The sequence below is a fragment of the Carlito syrichta genome, unplaced genomic scaffold, assembly GCF_000164805.1.
Source record: "Carlito syrichta isolate Samal-C Ts95f unplaced genomic scaffold, Tarsius_syrichta-2.0.1 Scaffold205166, whole genome shotgun sequence".
NCBI classification, from domain to species: domain Eukaryota; kingdom Metazoa; phylum Chordata; class Mammalia; order Primates; family Tarsiidae; genus Carlito; species Carlito syrichta.
The window spans coordinates 3,734-10,985 of NW_007149262.1; the positions used below are offsets into that span (position 1 = coordinate 3,734).

The 7,252-nt window shown below is 41.6% G+C and overlaps 1 pseudogene; it reads left to right on the forward strand.

Annotated features, from left to right (window-relative positions):
* The first annotated feature begins 2,171 nt into the window (after positions 1 to 2,171).
* On the forward strand, positions 2,172 to 4,076 carry LOC103253154 (annotated as a pseudogene).
* The last annotated feature ends 3,176 nt before the right edge of the window (positions 4,077 to 7,252 follow it).

The window sequence follows — 7,252 nt, forward strand, 5'->3', positions numbered from 1 at the left end:
GCAAATGTTCATGTATCATGTAATTGATGATGAAGAATCGCCTGAATCCTTTCTGTCTCTGTAGATCATTTTGCCAAACCAGAAATCAGAGCATGCGCTGATAAAGGATATCTTTCTGACTTTAGGAATTTCTATGTGAAAATTGTTGCAGATGTTAAAAGTTTTCTTTCTGGCCGGGTTCGGTGGCTCAGCCTGTAATCCCAGCACTTTGGGAGGCCGAGGTGAGTGGATTGCCTGAGCCCGTGGGTTCGAGACCCGCCTGGGCAACTTGGCAAGACCTCATCTCTACAATTAAAAAAAAAAAAAAAACTAACCGGGCGTGATAGCACGCACCTGTAGTTCCGGCTGCTTGGAAGGCTGAGGCGGAAGGATCGCCGAGCCCAGCAGGTTGAGGCTGTGGTGGCCAGGAGCGGCCACTGCGCTCCAGTCTGGGCAACAGAGTGAAACTCCGACTCAAAAAAAAAAACCAGAAAGTTTTAATTCCATTCCGTTACACATTTAGCCAAGTGAGTTTCTTATAGCGAATGAAGGCACTTTATACATAGTAATTTTTCTTTAGTTGTCATTCCAAAGAACAGAATTACCTAGGAATCCCAACTTCCCCGGAAACTCTGGTTCCTTTGTCTGCCATTAAATATATAGTATGTGAAGTGACAGAATTGACTGTAGGCTGTTTATATACACATCAGCAAAATGAGAAGAGTCTCAGGGTGTAGAAATGGACAAACTGCACATCATGAAATGTGCAAGATAACACATGATGCAGAACTCCACTGATGGACCAGACCTCACTGGGAATTAGTGTCGTTTCGACGGCAAACTACGAGCGTTCCTCAGAAGATCACACATGTCAAGTCTGTTTCTAATTTTTATTTTGCAAGATTTATGATTTAAACTTCTACTTGATGCGTGAAAAACAACTATCCCAGCTGAGTCGCCACATGGGACATGGGAACGGATAGGTTGAAGAGAGATGAAGAAAGAAAACCGATCTGGATTCAGCAAGCAGCCTCTCTCATTCACGGGGAGGGATTCTTGTGTACTGTTCACTTGGAAACCTCAAGTCTCCCCAGCGAAGCATAGAGGCAGAGATTGAACCTCAGTGCATACTACTAGGTGGAAGATCCACACTGTACTATGGTCAGACTGCAACAAGGGAAGCATAGTCTTCAGAAGGTGAAACACAGAAGAATGGCCATTTTCACTCCAAATTCGTAAGGGAAGCTGTATCCAACAGGGTCATTCTGTCATATTTCAGATCTCAGAGATTCTTTTTAGAATAAAGTCTCATTGTCCATATTCAGGTGATATTATTTCAGACAGCTAGCTGTATTCGTTCATGTTGCTGTCATAACCAGTTACCCCAAACTTAGTGCAAAAATAAGACAGATTTATTGCCTTACAATTATATGCATCAGAAGTCTGACAAGGGACTCACTGAGTGAAAACTAAGTTGAAATTTTAAAGAAATCAACATTCCTTAAGTGATATGCAGGAAAAGCAGTGTTTGGAGGAAAAATTTAGCTTTAAAGGATTTCATTATAAAAGAAGTGAAGAGCTCAAATCAACAACTTTATTTCCACTTTATGATGCTGGATAAACAGAAAAGCAAGCTAAACTAAAGGTACACAGAAGGAAAGAAGTAGAGATTCAAGGGGAAATCAATGAAATTAGAGAGGTGTGAAATTAGAGAGGTGTAAAACTATAGAGACAAAGTAATGAGACCAGAATTTAGTCCTTTGAAAAGATCAACAGAATTTTTAAAAACTGTAGCTAGATAGAGCAAGAGAAAAAGAGGGAATGTTCATATTTTAAAATCAAATGAAAGAGGGGATTTTACCACCAACCTAACAGGGGAAAAAAGATTATAAAAGAAATACTGTGCTCTGCCACTCTTGTTCAGGGGTGCCCGTGCCAGCGACACAGCCGTGCCCCCGCCGCCCACACCCACCGCGACGTTGCTCTTCAGTTCCCGCCACTGTCCAGTCAACACCACTGCCACCCTCCGCAACCATGTCCATCAGGGCTGTGTCCTCGTCCTCCTGTCGCAGGATGTTCGGCTGCCCGGGTACCGCCAACCAACCGAGCTCCGACTGGAGCCACGTGACCACATGACCCACACCTACGTACTGCACCCCAGCACCGGGCACAACCTCTACACATAGAACGAGATGCTTTGGAGAGAGGAAGCCGAGAGCACCCTGCAATCTTTCAGCCAGGATGTTGACAACGCATCTCTGGCACGTCTTGACCTTGAAGGTAAAGTGGAATCCTTGCGAGAAGAGATCGCCTTTTTGAAGAAACGACACGATGAGGCAATCCAGGAGCTGCAGGCCCAGATCCAGGAACTGCACGTCCAGGTTGATGTGGAGGTCTCCAAGCCCGACCTCACAGCTGCCCTGCTTCACATATGCCAACAGTATGGAAGTATGGCTGCCAAGAACCTTCAGGAGGCAGAAGAATGGTACAAGACCAAGTTTGCTGACCTCTCTGGGGCTGCTAACTGGAACAACGATGCCCTGTGCCAGGCGAACCAGGGGTCCAATGAGTCCCGGAGATAGGCGCAGTCCCTCACCTGTGAAGGAACCAACGAGTCCCTGGAACGCCAGATGTGTGAAACAGAAGAGAACTTTGCTGTTGAAATTGCTAACTACCAAGACACTATCGGCCGCCTGAAGCGTGAGATTCAGAACACGAAGGAATAAATGGCTCCTCACCTTCTTGAATACCAAGACCTACTCAGTGTCAAGATGACTCTTTTTTAAAAAAATTATGTATTTATTATAAAGATGTAGGGTACAATTCAGGGTTAGGTATACAAACCTTGATCATGCAAGTACACTTGCTGATGAGGCACGCCCCTCCTTCCCCTAGCAGTCTTCCCCAACTGCCAGTACCACTCCCCCTTCCCCTGACAGTTTTCCGCTACTGCCAGTTACTTTCTTATAGCATTATAATTGTTCAAGGTCACCTTATGAGTGAGACATATGGAGAAGTCATTCCTTTGTCTTTATGGAGAACTCATGGAGAACTCATTCCTTTGTTTTTGTGATAAATCACTGAGTATGATTGACTCCACATCCATCCAATTTGCTACAAAGTCCATATATTTGTCCTTTATGGCTGCATAATATTCCATTGTGTATATGTACCACATTTTTTTTATCCAGTTCAGCTTCGATGGGCAACATGATTGGTTCCATGTTTTTGCTATTGTGAGTAGAGCTGCAACAAACACACGTGGGCAGGTATCTTTTTGTAGCATGATTTGGATCAAAGACCTAAACGTAACACCTCAAACTGTAAGAACCTTAGAAAATGCAGGAAACACTCTTATGGAAGTTGGAACTAGCAACCGATTCCTGATCAAAACCCAAAGTGCCCAGGCCATAAGAGATAAGATAGACAAGTGGGGCCTCATCAAACTGACAAGCTTCGGCAAAGAGAAAGAAATCATCAAGAGAGCAGGGAGGCAGCCCACAGAATGGGGGGAAAGATATTTCCCAACTATATATCTGACAAAGGCCTAGCATCTAGGATCTACAAGGAACTCAAATGCACCGAAAAGAAAAAAAAACAAACAGTCCCTTTAAAAAGTGGGCAATAGACATGAATAGACACTTCTCAAGAGAAGATATATGGGCAGCCAACAGACACATGAAAAAGTGCTCAGCCTCACTCATTGTTAGAGAAATACAAATCAAAACCACATTGAGATATCACCTAACCCTTGTACGAATGGCCATCATTAATAAAACAAACAACAATAGATGCTGGCGAGGATGTGGAGAAAAAGGAACACTTCTACACTGCTGGTGGAAATGCAGACTAATACAAGCTCTTTGGAAGACAGTGTGGCTATTTCTGAAGGAACTAGAAATTGACCTTCCATATGACCCAGCAAGATGACTCTTGACATCGAGATTGCCACCTACAGGAAGCTGTTGGAAGACCAGGAGAGCAGGATCTCTGTGTCTCTTCCAAATGTTTCCTCCCTAAACCTGAGGGAAATGTGTCTGGATTCACTCCCTCTTTGGAGTGGTGGATACTCACTCCAAAAGGACCCTTCTGATTAAGACAATAGAAACTAGAGATGGACAGCTTATCAGTGAAACTTTTCCGCCTCATGATGATCTTGAATGAACATTGCACTCACACTGTGCAGCGATATATTACCAGCAAGAATAAAAAAGAAATCCATATCTTAAACAACTTTCAAGTACCTTTCTGCAGCTTTTCAGGAGCATAAGACAGGTATTGAATAGGAGTAAACCCTAGCTCTTAGCAACTGACACTCCTAAGAGATTTAGACATGCGTTCACAACATAATCTGGTTTATGAAGAAGACTTGTGCTAGAATGCTTTTATGTAGTATTTTTGAATACCAGTAAAACTGCTTTTTTTCCCAGCAAGTATCTGACCAACCGGTTTCTGCTTCTGTAAATCTTTGGGAGAAAAAAAAAAGAAAATACTGTGCAGAACTGTATGCCAATACATTAGATAACTTGAATGAAGTAGACAGAGTTCTAAAAAGGCACAAGTAACCAAAAGTGACTCAAGAAGAAATAGGAAATCAGGATAGACATATAAGTAAAGGTATTGAATTATTAATTTTAAAAATTCCCATACAGAAGCCCATGCCCAAAGAGTTTCGCTATTGAAATCTACCAAACATTTAGAGAATGAAGACCAGTACTTCTAAACCTCTTCCAAAAAAAAGATGCATCATTTCCCAACTCATTCTTTAAGATTAGTATTACCCAGTTACAAAACCTAAAGAAAATGCAAAAGAAAATAAATCTACAGATGACTATCTCTTTTACACACAAACTATCACGGTTTTCGTTATCTACTAATGTCTTCATATATATATGATATTTTACGATGTATATATGCCCATTTATATATACACACATGTGCATATATATGCGTCTGTGAGTATATGTGTACGTATGTTGTGTGTGTGTGTGGGTGTGTATACACGTATATACGAGGGGGACCCAAACAAAACCAGAATTATCTTTTGAAGGGTGTGCCCTTGCAGTGCAGGCTTGACCCTATAGGTCAGCCAAAGAGTCAAGCAAAGTTTTTATCTGGAATTTTGAGAAGGTTGCACCATGTTTTGCGGAAGAAACATCCCAAAGTGTGGCAAACAGGTACTGGGTCCTCCACCATGACAACACACCTGCCCACACCATGCTAAGTGTTCAGCAGTTTTTGACCCAAAATGACATAACCCCCATGTCCCATCCTCCCTATTCACCTGATCTTACCCCAAGTGATTTTTTGTTTGTTTGTTTCCGTGGATGAAGAAAGTCCTCAAAGGGAAACATTTTGCTGATGTGGAAGTGGTGCAACCAAAGAAGACAGAAACCCCAAAAGGCAGTAGAATGGGTGAGTTCAAAAACTGTTTTGAGCAGCGGAAAATGGGTCTCGATGGATGTGTTGCATCAAAAGCAGAGTACTTTGAAGGTGACTGAAGTTTAAACGTTTAAGAATACACAATTTTAAATAAATCAATTCCATTTAGGGGGGTCCCTTTTCGTGTGTTTGTGTGTGTGTGTGTGTGTGTGTGTGTGTGTGTGTGTGTGTGTGTGTGTGTGTGTACGTGCATATATGACTGAATGTCTGTGCTTCCCCCAAATTCACATATTGAAATCTCATGCTCCATGTGATGGCATTAGGAGTTGAGGCCTTTGGGAATGACTTCAATCATGACGGTGGAGCCCTCATGAATAAGATGAGTGCTTCTATAAAAGAGACCAGGCAGAGCTCCCCAGTCCCTTCCATCATAGGAGTACATAGCAAAAGGTAGCCATCGATAAATTGGAACAGTTCCTCGCCAGACACCAAGTCTGCTGGTGGCTTCATCTAAATTTCCCTGCCTCCAGAACTGTGAGAAATAAAAATTCTCTTTCCAAGATTATTGGGTGAATGTTTTTCCATCAGCCCTTTGAATATGTCATCCCACTGCCTCCAACTTTCTTGACTTCTAGTTGCTAGTTTTATTGGAGTTCTCTGATACTTACTGCGCTGCTTTTTTCTTGCTGCTTTCAAGATTTTCTCTTTGTCTATAAACCTTTTTACCATGATATGGATGTCTTTGAGTTGATCTTTTTTGAAGTTTGTGGAGCTTCTTTAATGTATAGATTGATGGGTTTTTTCCCTCCAAATTGGAGGAGATTTTGACCTTCATTAAGTTGAATATATATTCACTCTCTCCACTACTTCTGGTATGACCATTGTGCATGTGTTGCTACAATTAATGAGGTCTCACAGTTCACTAAAGCTCCTTTTTTTCCTTCTTTATTCTTTCTATTAAGGCTGCATAAACTCTCATGATCTGTTTTCAATACGGTTGATTCTTCTGCTAGTTTAAGTCTAGTGTTGGGATCCTTTAACCACATTTTGTTTCCATTCATTTCTTTAATGTAAAAATTACCTTTGGTTTCTTTCCAAAGTTTATCTTCATTTTACTGATATTCACTATTGTATGAGACACTGTCACATGATTTCCTTCTATACCTTGAATGTATCCATTATGGCTGCTTCAAAGTCTTTGTTTGCTAAGTGCAATATCGAAATGCTCTTACAGGCAACTTTCTTTGCCTGCTTTTTTCCTGGTCATAAATTGTTCCCACAAAAAACACAGACCTCAAAAACAAATACTGGTAACTTCAACAATATTAAAATTTCTGTTTACCGAAAATTTCTGTAACTTCTCTTTTACAAAACAAACAAAAAAACACTATGACAAGTGTGAAAGAAGAGGTAAGAGCAGATCCAGATACTGTAGTACAAAGAACAGATACTCAAAATGTACATACTTTCTATGAATTAGCAAAATTAAAACCAATACACAAATGATAAGAAAATGTTAGCAGGAATTTCACCTTTTTTTTTTTTTTTTTTTTTTGAGTTGGAGTCTCACTCTGTCACCCAGATTGGAGTGCAGTGACCACTCCCGGCCACCACAGCCTCGACCTGCTGGGCTCCGGCGATCCTTCCGCCTCAGCCTTCCAAGTAGCTGGAACTACAGGCACGTGCTACCACGCCCGGCTAATTTTTTTGATTTATTGTAGAGATGAGGTCTCGCTGCCCAGGCAGGTCTCGAACCCGCAGGCTCAGGTAATCCACTCACCTCAGCCTCCCAAAGGCGCAGAATTACAGGCTGAGCCACCGAGCCTGGCTGGAATTTCACCTTTTTGAGAAAATGAAATAGCAGATAAACATATAAAGCATAGGAGAAGAA